The 20,826-nt window shown below is 39.0% G+C and overlaps 1 protein-coding gene across 3 annotated transcripts in view; it reads left to right on the forward strand.

The window, feature by feature from the left end:
• The window catches only part of lrfn5a (leucine rich repeat and fibronectin type III domain containing 5a), a 108,110-nt gene that overhangs the window by 8,645 nt on the left and 78,639 nt on the right, over positions 1-20,826 (forward strand). Inside the window, exon 2 of one of the 3 annotated variants that reach the window (XM_025901100.1) lies at positions 14,541-14,594. The exons of the other annotated variants lie outside the window; for them this stretch is intronic. The gene's annotated coding sequence lies outside the window, so the exon portion shown is untranslated. The remainder of the gene's footprint in view (positions 1-14,540; positions 14,595-20,826) is intronic. 3 annotated transcript variants of the gene reach the window in all.

Genomic DNA, 20,826 nt, shown 5'->3' on the forward strand with positions numbered 1-20,826 from the left:
CGTTAGTTCTGTAACATGAGTTTTTCTCTCATGTGTACCTTTTCTATTGTGTGTGTTACTCTTGTTTCGTATATATTCCTGATGTTTGTTATTTATTCCTGCTGTCTTACTATTTATATTTTATTCTTGCAAAATTGGTGTGGAGCACCCACATTTTTTTTTTACATGTATAATTACAATAAATGGCTATTCTATTCTATTCTATTCTAAGCTAAAATATTTTTATGCATGTTTTGTTATAATGAGTTATAGCTTTGTTCCATTATCTTTACACTTAGTTTGCTAATGATTTTTTTCTGGTTTGATGGTTGTTGTTAGTGTAGAAGTCAGTAAGGCAGGATTCACGCAGTTTTATGCGTCATTGCTCTCACTTAGTTTGAACAAGGTGATGTTGTGTATTGTCAAAATGAATCATGGATGCAAGACTTTGTCTTGCATGCTCTGCTTGCACTCAAAGTTGAAGTTTTTTGGGGCAGCTGCTGCTAGCCAGTCAAATCACAGAATGAAAATAACACCACAGGAGCAGGGCTCCTGCAGTTCAACAGAGTATGTATATAAGCAAAGATAATAGAGAGCCGAGACAAAATACTTAGATATTTAAAAATGCCATGATTTTTTTTTTTTTGACAACAGACTATTACAGCTGCTCTTTTTGGTGGTTAGATCAAATGAATCCATAGACCAGCAGATACTCTTTATGGTCTCTCCCCCCACCTCTGTGTGTGTGTGTGTGTGTGTGTGTGTGTGTGTGTGTGTGTGCGTGTGTGTACTCATAGCCTTAGGGGCTGTTTGTCTGTGATAATGAGCTGTCATTTTGTCAGTCAGAATGGCTTGATCTATCTACCACTCTGCTTTCTCACAAACACACATAGACACACAAACATTGTAGGGACAGACTAATACAATCTGTTACAAACTAGAAACAGAAAAAAAAGAATTGTTTTAACATCCTTCTATCTTTATAGCCTTATCTGCACTTGTGCTCTTTGTACAAAACAGACTCACAATTCACACACAGGGAGCCGTGGCTGATGTTTCGCATTTTGCTTTTGGTCTTAATTATTTGGACCTGAGGAGCAGTAGGATCAGTATTTAGACGTTTTATGGTTACATAAGCTTTGAGAGCCAATGAATATTCTCATCCTGCAGAGTAACAGATGTGAACCATGTCTAAACTTATTTTAATTACACTAACCTGTTATTAAGACACAACATTTGCCAAAGGGCCTAGAGTATGGGGCACCGAATGAGGAAGCTGTCTGGTATTAAGAATGGGTTTACCATTCTCATGCTTTGTCTGTTGCATAACATTTTGTGAAATAACAGATGGGAATTATAGTGATTTATTAGTTGGCAGTTAATACTGTAACATTAAAGCTTACATATGAATAAACACAAAATTGTTTCCATTAATGCAGCAGACTTAAAACTGCTAATAATCTCCACTTCTTGAAAATGGTGGACTGCTCTGCCTTTTATCTTTTGCCATACATGATATCATGAATCCTTTAAATGTAAGTGTACTTAAAGCAGATGAATATCTTCTTATCTTTTTTCTCATTATGCCGATAATTAAAGAAGTTATGTCACATGTGGCACAATGCTTGATGAGACACTTTGTATTTAAGAACATTTGTACATTAAAACAAATATGTTATTATAGTAAAGGAATTCATGTTAGGGAACTGCAACATTGCGGTTTGTAAGAGCATCCACTACTATGGTTTGCAAACATTAACTTCTGTGCAGACTTGTATCACAATGCTAAAATTAGATTTTTGATTTTTTTCAGATTAAATCAGTAAGGTGCTAGTTTAAAATTGATGGAGAGGCCTTTCAAGATTGATATCGTGACTTGCAATCTGTGTATCTAACAGTATCAGGAGTGTCTGTTGTGCAGGAAGGGCTGAAAAAAGCAAATGATTAATGGAGAAGATGCAGGGAGTAGCAGAGTGTGGATTCATATAGCACAAACACATATTCTTTCCTGCAAGTGTGTACACACACACACACACACACACACACACACACACAGCATCTACTTATGTAGGCAACTATTTGCACACACACAAACATAGCAAGTAGGCTGATAAAAGGATGTACCACATTACTGCAGCTGTCCTCTGGGAACTAAAGTGGAGGCTTGATTCAGCCATTTACCAGCACCACACAATGACTCAGCACATTTACAAGATATGGACTAGGCACACTTTTGGACATGCATACATTAAGAGTAATCCTTGGTAGGTTTTGATCTCAGTCTTGATTACAACTGGGTGTTGTTATTGTAGTAGACCAGAATAACATTGCAGTTGTGGAAGGGGCATGTGTTTCCTGCAAGCTGGAAATGCAACAAAGTGAAAATCTTGTTCTGGTTGACCTCTGGTGGTTTATCCTTTCCCATCTGTAGCACTGTGATGATAAAGTTGCTATGTGACATTTTCAACTGTGGAAGACAGTAAAATACTGATTTTCACATTGGTCTATCTACCCTGGAGGTCCTTTTACTGAGACCAGGCCTGTGTCTCTCATTAAAATGTAACCCAACATCATTTTTAGATGATTTCTATGCTTAAATGAACTAAAGTGAGTGTAACAATTCAGTTCTTTATTTCTGCTGCATTCAGTGCGTAGTAGCATCAACTACTCTGGCTGATAATAAATGAGAAGTCGAATTGAGAATTTTTGCACCCCAAGGTTTCATTTTGGCCTCACAGTTGTGAAGTGATCACTGATTCAATGTTGAAATGTTTTTAAGGTGGAAATTGAAATTCCTGAAGCTTAAGGTTTAGCAGTGTTAAGCCTTTCTTTTTCCTTCATGAAAAAAATCACAACCGGCAATCTAATTCCTTATGTGATGATTTTGATCTAACTCTCATGGTGTCAGATTACAATTTAATTTTTTGGTAGTTTTAAGTAAATGCTTTACAAAACAGCATTCACTCCCCTTATTTCACAGTTCTTCAGGGCTGCATTCAGCCCAAACAAAATGCATCAAAACATCAATTTAATCTGCTATACGTTCAATTTCAATTCAGTTTTATTTATATAGTGAAAAATTCATTTATATTCTAAGGTAAAGACCCTATAAAAATTAATAGTTAACTATTAATTTCTATTAATAGTAACTAGTGATTGAATATAGTTGTGGGGTATTAAACACACAAGGAGGGAAAAAGAAATGCTCAGTGCACCCCCAAGGAAGCCCCCCAGCAGCCTGAGCCTATTGCAGCATAACTAAAGGATGGTTCAGGATGACCTGAACAAGCCGTAACTATGAGCTTTATCAAAAAGCAAAGCTTTGAGCCTAATCTTAAAAGCAGAGAGAGTGTCTGTCTTGAGAATCCAAACATACAGTTATGTTGCCACAGTCTGGAACCCATCTACTACTCTCTTGACCTCCGCTCTGATGGCAGTGCTCTGTACTTACTAGGCTTCTGTGCAGTCAGTGATATCCAGGCCAAGACCTTCTGTTCTGTCTTCCAGTCTCTATTTACATGACTTATAATTCATGACTCACATGAATTATAATAGCTTGTAAAAATTAAATGGTTGGCATACAATTTAGCCCATGGTGTCAACACTATGTTCTTCTTCGTTCCCCACAGAGGGTTTTCATACAACTTGCAAGGTCAAATATACGTAATCGGTACTACTTGGACTATAAATGGAAACCAGAAAGCTTCTATGTACCAACAATCTTGTTTATTCCTTCTGATTTATATGCAAGGAATACAGATTGTTATCATGCCTGCCAAGCTGTTTTAATATTACAGTGTTTTCATACAGACCACTATTGATAAAGTTTATTTTACACTTACACCATTTTGGCCCGATCCCATTGAAAAATGCTGCAGATTCAAAATGTTCATGCTCTGACCTTTGGTATTAGAATGCTACTTTTACTTTAGCTTTATGTACATTTGTCTTTTTGTGGAAAATAAGTTAAGAAAGCTATAGTATACATCATGGTCTGCACCATCCTACACTGACTAATGGCCACATTGTGGTACTGACCTTTGTTAGGGTTTGCTGAGGGAGAACCTCAGCATAACACAAAAATTTACACCTCCTCTTCCTGCTCCCAAAGATAACAAGTGGCAAGACAGCTGCAGTCCACAGAGATTTGATTTAATTGTTAGTGAAATTTGAAGTAGTGTGTGGATCGACCAAAACAAGTAAAACTGACTCAGGTTTCATGAAATAAAAAGAAAAGAAAACATCTTACCTTCCTCAAACCAGAAAAAAGAAAATACAACAAAACAGGCTTCTCACTGCTACTAGGACGGTTCTTTTATAAGGCATTTACGTTATAGATAGGGCTGGGTATCGTCACTGATTTCTAGAATCGATTCGTTTCCGATTCACAAGGTCCCGAATCGATTTGATCCACGATTTGATTCAATTCGATTCGATTCGATTCAATTAAATTCGATTTGAATCTGGGAAATTTTGACAGTCAGAAATATTATAATTCAGATCAGTACATTTACATATTTTTGTATCTATAAAAAGGAAGCTGACACACGCAAGACTTTATCAAAGGTGTGAGTGTCACAGCAGATGCCTTTGTGTCAAAGTAGCTGAAGATAAAACACAGAAAAACATCAAGGTGGTTTTCCTGGCCTGGGATTTTATAAAAAATATTCTGCAGTACATCAAAAACAAAAGAAAACCATTAATCAACATATGAACGTTACCTCTGACGTTACAGCGGTTTTATTAGAGACATGGCTAAGCGTTTTGCATTTTGCATAATTTTAAAAAGTTTAAATTTGTTCAGTATTGAATGGCAGAAATTAGGTTTTCTTTTCGGAAGTAAGTAAAAGGAAAAAACAGAGGCCGACAGCGCTGTAAACAACAGTAGACTTGTGCGGAACAAGCAAGCGAATAATGCAGAAAACAGATTTTTAGACGGGAAACTGTTCTTGAAGTACAGAGAGAGAGAGAGAGAGAGAGAGAGAGCTGTGCATGAAGTGTGATTTTATCGTGGTGGAAGCAAAACAGTAAAAGTCAGAGTGATTTCATGACGATGTTTATGTGAAGCGTAGTTTGGATCTTCTTTTGCTGCTGGTTCAGTCAATATTGTTTGGAGAGAGATAAAACTAACAGCTTTAGAATCAGCGCAAAAACGGCGTGAACACAAAGCGCGGACCCGCCGAAACATCAGAATCAGCGAGCTGTCGGCTTTCAGCCCCGACTAGAGCAGGGCGATATGACCAAAAATATTTATCACGATATACATTTGAAAATTTGCGATAACGATATAACTGACGATATAATTGACACTAGACAAAATACTTTACTCCACAACTTTATTAGTGCAAAAAAACCCATCAATGTATTTTCACTTAAACAAGCAGCTGTTTTTTTTATGTGCAATAAAGTTATATAAAAATGTAACAGTGCAAATTCCTCGCTGACAGTTTAACCAAAAGGCATTTCCAGTGGAAATTGGCCCACATATCCTCAGCATAACCATGTATAATATCCACAAAACTTAAAAAGAGGTCATACACACACAATACGGTAATATTATGTTGAAGCACAGTACGTATCACTCCGCGAGGCGCCTGCGTACGATAGCCATAATGCTCCGACAATCCATCAAGCTGTGCGGCTTCGTAGCGTAGCAAAGTCGTACTAAAACATTTGACAGATTTTCGAGCGCCGTGTACCACATAAAATCGGTTCGAGGTCAGTAAACACAACCAGAATTCATACATAAGGCACACGGGATTATAAGGGGCACTGCCGATTTTCAGAAAAATCAAAGGATTGATTTTAAGTGTGCCGTATTTTCCAAACAACACGGTAATAACGACGGCCCGCTAGCATGCGCTACCAAAAATAGTGCTTTGTTGTGTATCTGACGGACGAAAGCTAAACCAGTTCCACACCACTGAAGTTGCAGCATTTTTACAAACCAGTTCTGGTTCATTCAATTCAATTCAATTCAATTTTATTTATATAGCGCCAAATCACAACAAAAGTCGCCTCAAGGCGCTTTATATTGTACAGTAGATAGCACAATAATAAATACAGAGAAAAACCCAACAATCATATGACCCCCTATGAGCAAGCACTTTGGCGACAGTGGGAAGGAAAAACTCCCTTTTAACAGGAAGAAACCTCCGGCAGAACCAGGCTCAGGGAGGGGCGGCCATCTGCTGCGACCGGTTGGGGTGAAAGAAGAAAAACAGGATAAAGACATGCTGTGGAAAAGAGACAGAGATTAATAACAGATATGATTCGATGCAGAGAGGTCTATTAACACATAGTGAGTGAGAAAGGTGACTGGAAGGGAAAAACTCAATGCATCATGGGAATCCCCCGGCAGCCTACGTCTATTGCAGCATAACTAAGGGAGGATTCAGGGTCACCTGGTCCAGCCCTAACTATATGCTTTAGCAAAAAGGAAAGTTTTAAGCCTAATCTTAAAAGTAGAGATAGTGTCTGTCTCCCGAATCCAAACTGGAAGCTGGTTCCACAGAAGAGGGGCCTGAAAACTGAAGGCTCTGCCTCCCATTCTACTTTTAAATACTCTAGGAACAACAAGTAAGCCTGCAGAGCGAGAGCGAAGTGCTCTAATAGGGTGATATGGTACTACAAGGTCATTAAGATAAGATGGGGCCTGATTATTTAAGACCTTGTATGTGAGGAGCAGGATTTTGAATTCAATTCTGGATTTAACAGGAAGCCAATGATGGGAAGCCAAAACAGGAGAAATATGCTCTCTCTTTCTAGTCCCTGTCAGTACCCTTGCTGCAGCATTTTGGATCAGCTGAAGGCTTTTCAGCGAGTTTTTAGGACATCCTGATAATAAAGAATTACAGTAGTCCAGCCTGGAAGTAATAAATGCATGAACTAGTTTTTCAGCATCACTCTGAGACAGGATATTTCTAATTTTAGAGATGTTGCGCAAATGGAAGAAAGCAGTCTTACATATTTGTTTAATATGTGCATTGAGGGACATGTCCTGGTCAAAAATGCCTCCAAGGTTCCTCACAGCATTACTGGAGGCCAAGGTAATGCCATCCAGAGTAAGAATCTGCTTAGATACCATATTTCTAAGATTTTCAGGGCCGAGTACAATAACCTGAGTTTTATCTGAATTAAGAAGCAGAAAGTTAGCGGCCATCCAGGTCTTTATGTCTTTAAGACATTCCTGCAGTTTAACTAATTGGTGTGTGTTACCTGGCTTCATGGATAGATAGAGCTGCGTGTCATCTGCATAGCAGTGAAAATTTATGCTATGTCTTCTAATGATGCTGCCTAAGGGAAGCATGTATAATGTAAACAGAATTGGTCCTAGCACTGAACCCTGTGGAACACCATAATTGACCTTAGTGTGTGAAGAGGACTCTCCATTTACTTGAACAAATTGGAGTCTATTAGATAGATATGATACAAACCACTGCAGTGCAGTACCTGTAATACCTACAGCATGTTCTAATCGCTCTAATAGGATGTTATGGTCAACAGTATCGAACGCAGCACTGAGGTTCATCCGTTTCATTTAACGATCCACTTTCGCTCTTCTCATTCTGCGTCGCCGCCATGTGCGTATGTAAACATAGGCACTGCGCATGCGCGTTTTACCCATATTCTATCGCGATATTTCATTTTCCTATCATTGCCCAACATTATACCGGTATTACCGTGAACGGTATGATATAGCCCAGCCCTAGCCCCGACCGTGTCCGTGCAGTTGTTGTGCCAAAAAGTGATTGTCTGCCAGAAAGCGCGCGCAGCCGCTTAAAGCTGCAGCGCACGTCGGATGAGAAAGGCGACATCTCACTGATTCTGATCCGCGGGTCCGCGCTGTGTGTTTACGTCCTTGTGCAGAATCCGTGTACCTGCTCTCGTTTACTGTCTTAGCTGTTTGGTGGTTGTTGAAATTTTGTGAGGTTTCACCTGAGATTCTGGCGTTTCGGGCAAAATAAATTTATATTAAAAAATCGATTCAGGATTTTAATGAATCTATTTCACGTTATCCAAGCCAGAATCGATTTTAATCGATGAATCGATTATTAAAACCCACCCCTAGTTATACACTACAGATGGCTGTCAATGAACTTTAAAAGGGCATCAGTGAAGCTTCAGTTTTAACTATTATAGTAAACACAAATACTCACAAATCGCTCACAAATAAGCCTACATTTGGATAATCCGATAGATTAAGTTAAAGACTAACCGCAAACTTTCATTGCTCCATATACTGAGTAAACAAAAATGTTTGACAGTAATAAATGCACAGCAGTGGAAGTCAGAGAGAGCTCTGTGCTGACGCCACTTTGCTGGGTTAGTTTTAATGAGTCCAGGTATATTGCAACATACAGTGAGTCACAGCCTGTGACCCAGTTGAGCTTTGTTGCTCAGCATGACCTCATTCTGACTGCACAGTAAAACAAATCTGATGCTACTGCAGCTGTCTGATTTGGCCGTAACACAATCTGGAGAAAGCTAAAAAGTTACCTGAGCTTTTCAAATGAGTTTTGCCTAATTTCACAGATCTTTATTGTGCTATGTAAAAATGTCACTCCTGCTTTCAGGCAAAGCCATAAATGCATTCAGTCATTTCTGGTGTCAAAACAAACTGCCTGACTTTTCAAAATGAATATACAGCTCATGTTATGTGAAAAAGTGAAGTGTGTGTGTGTGTGTGTGTGTGTGTGTGTGTGTGTGTGTGTGTGTGTGATCTCAGGTGATGTTGCGCTAACAGAGAACAGGCTAGTTGGCCTTAATCCTACCCTGGATATGTGTGTGGTAGTATTAGATGTGTCATACATACAGTAGCGGGTAACCAGTGCTCACAAGACCACACACATATGCACACACACGTGTTCATAGCGTGCATGATGAGATAAGCTTGTTAGCAAGGCTTTGGCTCAAAGGAAATATCTTATTGTGCCAACAGTATCTAGGCAGGTTTTATTTCCTTGTGTGAGTGGCAGTAGGAAGCAGCGTATACGATCACAGTTATCACATGAAATGGAGTGAAAAAATATGTCTGATGTCAGCTTAAAAAACAGTTTTAATTAAAGATTTACCTTTTGACTTATGTTAAAGAAAGTTGGCTAACACTTTAAACCATATACCCATTTAACATCACTATGACAGCATTGCCAATAGCAATGTCACTCGAAACTTACATGGGCTTAGCTATAAATGCATTTCCATTTCCTTACATGTTTCCTAACATGTTTGCTATGCTAACCCAGTCTTAGTGGTACATCCTCTAGATGTCAAAATCTGGTTTTTCATGCATTTGTAATCCTTTTCTCCTTTCTCCTCTTCCCCTTTCTTCTTTTTGATGTTGTTTTTATGCTTTTATGTTTTTTCCCCTTCTTTCAGTGTGAGTGTGTTTGTGCATGAATGTGTGTGATCATTATGTCATGATCTCAAGCCATCTGGGTTGGCTGGCTTGTTTGCATATCTGGTGTTAACTGTTATACATATTCATGACCAGGGTCTAAACTGGCATGAATATTCATTTTGTCTCCGGGCTGTAGACGGGTGGAGTGGGTGTGATTCCAATCAGCAGAAAAGAAATTAACTCAACCTTTTGTGTGGTGGACAAGAACACTTGATGATTGCCATGGGTCTGTTGGTATGCCTGGTGAGCGTCCCGTGTATGCGGGCTATTGCATTTACTTAAGTCATGTGGCAGCCATTGGCAAACAGTGTCTGTGATACAGGAGAAGATGAAAGCAGAAACAAAACAACCTCATGATATGACAAAAAACATTTAAAGAGATATGTCCTTCCCATGAAAGGGCATGGAAGCTGCTGGGCAGAGTTAAAGCAAAGTCCACTTCCATTTATCCAGTTTTGGGTTGCAGGTGGGTGGAGCCTGTCCCAGCTGTTATGGCGTGAGAGGAAGGGTACACCCTGAACAGCTCGCCACTCTTTCGCAGGGTTAATGCAAACAGACAGACAACCATTCATGCTGACATTCACACATAAACACTTCACAACCACATTAATTAATTAGTAGACTGTTTACTTACTGTTTGAGGGGATACACATCTACCGCACTTGTGGACTATTGTATAGATGACAAAAAAATAAATTTCAGTTGGTTAATATCAGCCGAAGCGCATCCACAGCTGATGTTTTCCTTTATTCCTCTTGCTAAAGCCTGCGATTTGGACCTTGACATCTCTGTTCGCTGTGGCAGTATCAAAAGAAAATTTGTTTCTATATTTAATGTTATTTGATTTTCATCCAATGTGCCTGACGTGTTTCTGTCTTTGATGTACTCTTCTCTCACGACTTTGGATCCTCACTTCTGCCTTTGTGTTGGAGGAAAAACTGACAAACCCAATGATGATAAATGTGTGTGAAAATAGCAACAAGCAATGCTGGATGAGTAGATATTACCAAGAAATGTGTGATTAATTAGCAATAAAAACAAGTGTATGACTTTTGCGATAACCAAAAGCAGGGCTGTATCACTTTGAAGGTGCCCAAACTTGGACCCTGAAGTATAAACCCCAGGAGACATATTCTCTCACAGGACTACACATTCAGCAAAGCACAATATCAAAAAGAGCCTTAGACCCTGTTTGAAGGAATAAATTATATTATAATTAAATACATTTTAAAGGTCAAGACAAAACTGATCAAAGAAATAGAACCTGGTTGACACAATGCTAAGAATAACCCAAAGCCAACGTTGATTATGTGCCTTTCTATCAAGCAACAATACAACACTCAAGTTAGAATCTGTAGGATTGTAGTCGTATCAAACAGAATCACTTATACTAAATTAACTGCCATATATTCTGTTATAACCACAACGTTTACACAGAACAACAATGATTAGTTCCAGAGTAGCTCAAATGGCTTCCAGAGAACCACTGCTCACCCTATGGTAGGCGGAAGAGTCTGTCTGTGTATTAGCCCTGAAAAAGACGTAACAGCTGGGACAGGCTCCAACCTACCTGCAACCCAAAACTGGATAAGCGGAAGAAAAAAATGGATGGATGGATAGTTCCAGGGTCTTCAATTCCTGTTTTAGTGTTGCATGGCATGCACAAGACATTTAGAGAAATGCCACATGTATGCTCTAGAGGAAATTCGTAAGGCAAGAGCTGGCCCAGGCATGTACCGAAAGCTTTCAGCTGCTCCTTTATTCACGATGGTTCACCAGACTGGGTAGCTCCATGTGTTTTTCTTTTGTTTTGTTTTTTTAAATTTGGTAGATGTTTACACTGGATGCCCTTCCTGACCCAACCCATCAGGTATTTGTGTCTCCTCTTAGTTCAACTCGATTCAATTCAGTTTTATTTATATAGCACCAAATCACAACGATAGTTGTTTCAAGGTGCTTTATATTGTAAGGTAAAGACCCTACAATAATACAAAAAAATCAGAGAAAACCCCAACAATCATATGACCCCTTATGAGCAAGCACTTTGGCGACAGTGGGGAGGAAAAACTCCCTTTTAACAGGAAGAATCCTCGAGCAGAACCGGGCTCAGGGAGAGGCGGCCATCTGCCGAATGTGTAAACCACTAAATTTGTATTGGTACAGTTATAACTGAGAAATACTTACATTTTTACTGAGATGCACTTTAATTTACCTGATGTAAATGCATAGGCAACTGTAACATATCACCATAAAGTTTTGGGAATGGTTCTAAATAATATCAATGTATGTGTGCTGAATCCTTCCCAGTGTGTTAAAATGATCATCCTTGAACTTAATTTTAATTTCTGCAAAGTGGACCAAGTTGCTGGGAGCAAATCTGGAGAGTGGAAAATGTGGTGAGCTAAGATTGTGTTGTCAACACACTCTGTGCTGGCACAAGCTGGCACACACCGAAGGGTGTTTCCATCGATCGTTCTTTCTCAGATGCCTCAGGACATTTGAGGAGAATTTTGAAATGACAGTCGAGCCTGGGGGACAAATCGAGGGTTCAGAACCCCTGGAATGTTAAAGAAAACAATTATAGTCCTCGCTTTGCTCCTTACCTGAAAAAAAATGCCTTTGGGCTTGGAAACTGTTGGACTGAAAAGTGCTTGCTCGTAGCTGGAAATCCAGCGCCTATCGGCAGTGATGATTACTTCAAATAAAATTCAGGTCAGTTTAAAACAGAAGTTGATGTTTGTTCACCGCACAAGTTTGAGGTCCACAGTGGCATTGCAGAGCACCCAGTGCAATCTAAAAATAGTAGCCTTAATGGGATCTGTCTAGACATGCACAACACGATCATCTTGAAGGTGAGAATAGCCAGTTTTAAATTAGGTCAGGTGTTTGATTTTTGAGTTTTGATTACACCTCATATTTCTAACATGGTAGCTGAAAGGAGTCTTAACACTATATAAGTTGCATTGCTTTTAAAAAATGTGATTGAAAGGTTTAAATCATTTCAAATTGTGGTTAACTTTAGCACGTTTACTTGTTTCTGACTTGGATGCTGCCATTTTAAAATACGCTAACAAACTGAATCAAAGGTTTTCTATATCAACTACAAGTGGAATTAGGGAATAACTAGATGTAGCTGTTTAATGGCATAATATTTTTATATAATACCTTTTTTTGACAGTACAACAACCACTGACTACTGGTTATGAACTGTTATTGTAAAATTAAACATCTAACACATGCATACACTGTAAGGTAAAAACACTGTTATAGGAATTTTAATGCATTCATTTACTGCAGTGAGGCTCTTGTCCTCGGTTCAGCTGATGATTTAAATGTAAAAGTGTCTCTGAGTGTGTTTAAGTACATACATCAGTATGCAGGACAGAGGGTTTAGATAGGGCTGAACTAAAACGATCTCTCAGGTTCTGTAATGCATTCCCATAACCAAATTGCATTGTTTTCTAATGCTGGGGTGAATACTGATAAAAACCATATTTTAAGATGGTTTCTCCCATTTGGAGAGAGACACTCGTTTACTCAGATACACAACACACTCACTTAGGCATGCTTTATAGAAGACATAATAGTAAAATTCACACTTTTATGTGCTTTCACGCTCGCAGTGCATACCCATATTTGCAAGAGAACAACACCGGCAAGCACATCACTAAGGCACACCCACACATTTACCAGCATACAGAATTCACATTTGATATTTCTTTGTTGTTTGACAAAAAAAAAAAAAAAAATGTTTTCGGAAATATGACTTGCTTTGTTTTCTGTGTTTGTGTGTGTGAGCATGCATGTATGTGAATAAAAGGGGGAACTGGAGTTTAGCTTTGTTCAACCACACAAATGCTGCACACATACACACTATCCCAAGTGCTTTAAAAGAAAACACCAGGAGGGAGAACAGAGAGCCTCCTTGAAGAATAGACATGAATTATTCACTCAATCAGATAAGAGGACAAAGAGAGAATGAGAGAGAGACAGAGAGAGAGAAATGGAGATGGAGTGTGGGTGATACAAAGAAAGAGACAGACTGATGGATTGACAAGTACAGTAGGGTTTTATGCTGTATTACCAGTAATGACAAGAAGGTCCTCAGGAGATTTGAAATTAAACAACACAGCTAGCTATCATCCTCTAAACTGCTCCCAAAAATCCACAAGGTACAAAACTAATAAATGGCTTTAAGTAAATAAATAAATAAATAGAACAACTCCTTCTTGAGGTACATTGCAATACTTATCAGTAAAAGACAGATGCTTTGGAAATCTGGGTCTTTTTCTTAGCGGTAAGGTGTTTACTTTAAGGAAAAAGTTTATCCAGTGTAAATCCACAGGCAGCAACAGCTTAGCTGTAGAATCTTTGCTGCTTTTCAGCCAGATATGCTTTATCAGATCTAATGTGGTGCTTCTTTTGTGTTCTACTGCTAATGCAGTGAGGCTGTAGTAACTTCAGTAGCAGCAGACAATTCAGGTATTCTATCTAATATAATGAAACTAGTGACAACAAAGTGTAGCTGCCTTATCAGCTTAGCACAGTTGTTGCCTGTATTTTAGTGTTGTGGTGGTTTTTCTGGTGCAGCTGACTTGGCCTATTTTATGTGCTGGAGAGTAAATACATATTTAATTAGGTTAGTCTGTTTTTACATGATATTAATTGTTGTGTAATATTTTCTTATAATTACAACTTATATAGCTGGATGCAGACATTCACACATCATAATGAGTATCACATGACAGTAATGAGGTTTATTTCCCCTTTTGTTTTAGAAGAGAACCACTAGTCCTGTAGTACTCTTGTAGCAATTACCACAAGGAGGAGAGATAAAAAAGATTGAAATAAGAGAGGATTGTAGGATAAACAATTGCATGAAAGACTTCAAAATCTCATCCTTTATTCAATTGCTGGAATTAGGATGAGAGGCAGTAGCACAGAGCGAAAAAGAAAGAGAACCAAAAGACTGGAGTGATTGCAGAGTCAGATTGAATTTCATGATTTATTCAATAGTCCCGGAGAATGAGAGAGAAAGCCGGGACGGTAAAGTGAGAGTGATTCAGAGAAAGAGAGTGAAAGAGCCTAAGAGGTTTTAAGAGACCCTGTAAGAAGTTTAATATCAGGTTTCCTAATCGTCTTTCTCCATTTCATCCATCAGCCCCATAGCTGGCAGACAGTCAGAGGACGGCAGATCTTACACTACTACAAACAGGTAATCATGTTAATGGTAAACAGGGTGCACTTTCATTGCTGCAGGATGAGGCAATGTCACAGGATTATGATGTTAGGTGGCACAGGATACCACATCTCTCTCCTTTAAATTCTGTTAATGCAGTTTAACTGCTTCCCTCTCACCTGTTTAGCTGTATGACACAGTTCTACTGTGTCAGTGATAATTCAAAGGTATCTGTAGGACAAAAGTAGTGAAATTATGTAAAAGGACATATAGATACAAATCCGGGTCACTCCATTGGGAACATAAAAGGCTTTCTGAGCAAGTGTTAGCTCAAGCCAAACTTTCTTTAGATTAAATAGATTGGATGTGTGAATGAGCAGCTGGACATTTAGTTAATGGAAAAGGATAAATAATTATATCCTCAATAATAATATAATCATAACTCATGGGGCTTTAATAAATCTGATGCGAAATCAGTACGACTTCTTCATTTTTGGCTGTCTGTTTCATGATCCATACGTCTGTTGCAGTTTTTAGAGTTGCTGATTGGATAAGATTGTGACAATTCACCAACACGCAGCCATTTGTTTCGTCTGAGGCCCCGGGTGACACAGGAAAGGTCCTGACTGAATAATGTGACTGCGTTCCTACAGTAATCTGTCTCCAAATCTACGGGGAAGCCAGCTACTTGTTTTCCGTTAGCAGCTGTTCCAGCTGTAAGCACATGGTCCACAACAGCTCCAAACACACACATACCCACACACTGGGTCAGGCTGCCAGATGCTGCCCAGACAAGGTAATTGAGAGGAGGAATGGAAGGACAAAAGGAGCAACAAGGGGAAATGAGAGAAAAGAAAGTGCGAAAGAGAGAGAGCAGTGCTCGTTAAGCCCTGAGGAGGAAGGTGCGAATGTCAGGAGAAGAGGAAACAGGAAACACAAGAAAGTCATATTTGAAAAGTGTGAAAGGATGAAAAGGGACTGAGTGACATGGGAGAGGATAAAGTCACATGGGGTGGCGCAGTCAGATGGAGAGAGAGACTTCGGAGGAGGAGCTCCAGGGGTCAAATTAGAACAGTGTGCATCATACTGCATCACCCATGAGGAGGAGTAGGTGAGTACAAAGAAGGTGACAGGGGGACTGCAGGATGACAGAAAGCACAGTTAAGTGGTGAGGAGTAGCTAATTAATGTTAAATATATATTTTCAAAAGTGATTTTTAAACTTTGCCAAATAAGAATATGCAGGGACGTTAAGGGGAAAAAGACGACAGGAAAAGGGTGGAGAGACCGCAGAGACAAAAAACCAAAAAAACGCATACTTATGTGCAGGTTTTTATTTGCTCAGTAGATCTGCTCGTTTGATTTATGATTTTGCTTTATTTATGATGACTAGTAGGGGGTTCATTTAAGAGTTGCTATATTACTTTCTACAATTCCATTCCTAATTTTGCTGAATGTCAAATGAATGAATGAATTACAGTTGCATTATCAATCTTAACTTAATGAAATGTCATACCTGTTGTCTGTACTTGGCTCTTGAAGGATGGCATTGTCCCAGAACATCCATCAGTTTTCTATCCAAGTCAGGGTCTCGGGGGGGCTACAGCCCATCATAGCTGTCACTGGGCGAAAGGTGGGATACACCCTGGACAGGTCGGCAATCTATTAGAGGGCTAACACAGAGGGACAGGGAGCTAGACCTAGCTCCAGTTCAGATTCTTCTGTTACTGAAGGAATCTTTGGACTGTGAGAGGAAGCTGGACTACCCGAGAAAAAAAAAGTTCCAGCTGGCCATCAGATTCAAACCCAGGAACCCATCTCTTTTTTATTGGGCATTTCACAATGAATTAACCATTATTTTATTGAGAGCAATGTCACGTATAATTTATTATTTTTTAACCAACTGTGGGGCAAGTGGGTGAAGTAAAGTATCTTCCCCTGCCTTCCTCCTTCCTCGTTTTTCCATCTTAAATAATTATGTTCACCCATTCCTTCTTCATTCTTGGTGCTTAAATACTCAACACTGCATATCATATTTGTCTCACTTCCAAAGACATAATGAACACACACATCCCCACTCACACACGCACATGCACACGCGGGTATAACCATCTAAACGCTGTTTGTACAGCTCAATTCAGCTCACAGTGGGCAAGCTGGGAGCAGCCTCACAGCCAATTCTCTAAATGCTCCTACTGTGTGCGTGTGAGACTGTTTGCTAATGGGAATATGGCTGTGGGTTAACTTTGCCACCAAGTCTCTTCATTTGGGTTGTAATGACTCAATTGAGAAAATGTTGAATCGTGTTCCTGCCGTTATCCTTACCAAACTTTTAGTTGGTTGGAGTGAGAAAGCATCGGACATATAAGAGAAAGCAGAGTGATGAAGACTGTGAAGTAGCTCTGCTTTCATTTAACGTTTCAGCACACACATACATGCGTGCAAAAATACTTAAATAGACAAAAGTCGATTTGTTACTGCCCTTGTTTGCATAAATTACTAATTGAGCCCCGGCAGTTAATTTCATCGTGATTTAGGGAAAAATGTGACAGAAAACAACAAATTGCCTTCCTACTATTCCCATGTTTTAGTCTGAATAAATTTTCCTTTGAGTGAAGCAAAAACACCCACACACATGGATGCATTTGATAGGTCTCAGTCTTGGCACTGAGCCCTGCCTCTGTGTTCCTTGACAAACCGGGGCCATAATAGATCCTGTGTAACACCAGCACTCACACTCAGGGAACAACACACAACTAAGGAGCCATAATTGAGATGTTTCAACATGAGATAGGGAGAATCAGTGCATGATGGTATGTATGCAAATTCAGGCAAACAAATCATGCTCGTAGACACACAGCACACAGCATACACACAAAACAAAGCTATATTAGCCCAACCATTAGTCTCTTCAATAAAGAGATGGGAGCTTAATTTACAGAGGCTTTTAGTGATTATAACCATGGGAAAACGTTAAGTGGATTGTGTGCATGTTCTCTATTTCTGAGTACTTAATGCTCTTACAAAATACAGAGTGGTTTTCTAACATTTAAGAGATACATCAAAGCTTGTTTTGTTTGTCTTTTCAGCTACTATGCCCCTTAAAGCTCAGTAGTCCTATAAATCACATTGCACCTTGCAATTTATGCCAACTGTTCTTTTTTTTATACTCACTTTATGTTGAGGTGTAAAGTAAGTTAGTGGAGGTCATCGTGATGGATCGGTGCGCCTCTGAGTTTTATGTGTGTCATATGACTGCAATTATAATTCAGTCATTCTCAACATTAATCTTACCTTTACAGCAGTGTATTTGACCATGACACTAATGCTTTTCTATCCTAAAAAGGTGTGCTTTACTAATTTAGCACTATGCCAACATATTTCTATTAGCCATTTCATTTTTAGCCCTATGCATGATTAAAGTTTAAAAACTGTGGAACCTAAACTTGCCAAACAAGACTGCATTCTTGCCATTCTTATCAAACAACCAAAGTTTGGAAAGGATACAAAAATCTATAGACTACAAACTCTTCTGAAGGCTGCATCTTATGTATAAAAGTCTTGCAGTACTCTTTTAAGGTTAACTACATGTAATGTGGATAGATGTGAAAATATTGCAAAAACCACATTTATAAATATTGAACTCAAACTGAAAACAAAAGAACATTTTCTAGAAACATGAATTACCAAGATCAAATGCACTAGCAGTGTTAGAATTCATATTCTGTCCATGTCTGTCTCCTGAAGTCATGTTTCCAAGTAATAACTTTAATAATTTACTATTCTTTTAATGTCTTTGTCTCACCCAGTTGCACTGAAGTCAATTATTTTAGGCTAGCTTCAGGCTTCTTCACTTTCCCTCATCTCTCTTTTGTGGTTATGAAGAAAGTAGAAGCGATGTGTTTTGCAGTTTTCAGACATAGATGAACAAAAACAGTTTCTTTTGATTATTTTAGATTTGGGTCACAGGAGCATCCCGCAAGCCTCTCAGTAGCTCTTGACCTGACGTCTGGCCACAACAATGTTTAGAGTTGACTCGAAAAATCAAATATTTGCTAAATATCTTAACAGATGGGGCCAGATGTTATTAAATAATCACATTTTTGGTCAATCTATTACTGAACAGAGACCTTTGGCTTATTTATGAATATTATTGCTGCATTAATATAACACAGGCCCCTACAATCAAACATTTGGGCACACATAAATTCAAAGCTTTTCCTTCTTTATGTTTACTACTTTCTATTTTGTAGAACTATACACACAGAAACAAAAATGAGTTTAATTAAGTAAACAAAATAGTTTCAAAACAAACCAAATAAATGTTTTATTGTTTAAAGTCCACAGTGTTGCACACTGCTCGCAATATCTAAACATATCCCGTATGAAGTATGTTAAGATATTCCCAGATTAACAGGTGAATCTTCCCCTGTGGTCAAATTGCTTCCCTCCAGTTGTCTTGTGTCCACGTTATTCAGCAATTGGCATTATTTAGATACTGTTGTGACCAGTATCATGGCAACACCCGCGGTTACAGATAAGTTTTATTTTAGTTACCAGCCTTGAATTAATTCAAAATCATCGTATTTCCTTCTGTTATATTCCAGCCTGTTTTCAGATTTCGGTTGCTAGACACCCCTGAACCCCAGACTGGACTCTGTGTTCCCTGAATTCTAACACATCTTTCCCAGCCTTTACTTCTCACAGCAACTACAACCTGTGCTGTCAGGTTTATTATAATTTTTTTCAGGAAAAGTTTTTTTTAATTTTTTTTTGCTGAGCCATGGTGTTCTTTTCCAGCAAATGTTGTGACTTTCATTCATTTATAGCACAAAAACAACTTTTACACTATTCTGCTAGCAAGAATGGTATCCAAACACTGTTAAGTATCTTGCTCCGTGGATTCTTAACAGTATTTATTTTCTTCCATATCAAGTATGACACTTTTGTAGTCTACATTAGGAGAATTTTAAACATGTTTCTTATTCCCCGAGTAGACCCACGATAGATCCCTAAGGTTACTTACTAGGTGTTAAACTGTAGAGCTGTTTAAAACTGGTGAGCGTGAAATCATTCTCTAACCCGTATTTTCAGTCTTGCTGATTTAAGCGCCACTGTGTACAGAAAAGGATGAGTTAAGTGGAGGAAAGGGGGAGTATATGACAGAGTGTTTGTGAAGTTGACAGGTGTTAGAGTTGCAGGGTCATTAGCACCATAATTACCCAGTAATGACACAGTGAAAAGGATGTGAAGAAAACACTCCCCTTTGTCCTTTTCTGTCTCTCTACATCTCTTCACCTCTCCTCCTTGACATTGCAGCAATCAGTCAGTATGCACGATTCCTCCCTGATTGCCCAGTGCGTGCACGGCTGTCTATGCATGACATAAAATAAGTGCAGAACACCATTTGGTGATTTTGAGCTTCGTGTGAGTGTGGGAGTGACTGCTTGAAAGTGCATGTTCAAGTCTATGCCTGATGACTCAAGGGGAAAGTGGTTGTGACATGTGGCATGCTTGGTGGGCAGCAGCGTGCCAGGAAGTTGGACGCACACAAGTGCAGCGAACAACCTGTCAGCATTGCATTAAGAGCTTTTAGCACTTCTTAGCAAAGCAATCTTGCTTTTGACTTTGAAAAGACACATGGAAAAAACTGCATAGCCGCACACACATACTGTGTGTTGGGAACAGAAATGGAGTTGGAGTCAGAAAATGTATTTATGTTCAAATCGACCTCTGGGTTCAGTACCTCAACTGCATTCAGAACAGAGTGACAGAAGTGTTTCCTCAAAATAAAAAGGCTCTCATGTTCTTCCAGCAATTTAAAGTTAATTTGCTGTGGAACAAAGCTGCTACAACTGAAGACAGTCAGACAACATTTTGCCAAATCTGAAACTACTTCCATTTGTTTATCAACATAAATGATTTTGAATCCCATACTGAACCATCCTAAATGTTCATTGGTAGATTGTCTTGATCTGTTAAAACCATACTGCTTTCATTTAGCTCAGAGATATTCATTTCAATTCAATTCAGTTTTATCTATATAGCGCCAAATCACAACAACAGTCCCCTCAAGGCGCTTTATATTGTAAGACCCTACAATAATACATACAGAGAAAAACTCAACAATCATATGACCTCCTATGAGCAAGCACTTTGGCAACAGTGGGAAGGAAAAACTCCCTTTTAACAGGAAGAAACCTCCGGCAGAACCAGGCTCAGGAAGGGGCGGGGCCATCTGCTGCGACCGGTTGGGGTGAGAGAACGAA

Source organism: Oreochromis niloticus, linkage group LG19 (assembly GCF_001858045.2).
Source record: "Oreochromis niloticus isolate F11D_XX linkage group LG19, O_niloticus_UMD_NMBU, whole genome shotgun sequence".
Classification (NCBI taxonomy): Eukaryota; Metazoa; Chordata; class Actinopteri; order Cichliformes; family Cichlidae; genus Oreochromis; species Oreochromis niloticus.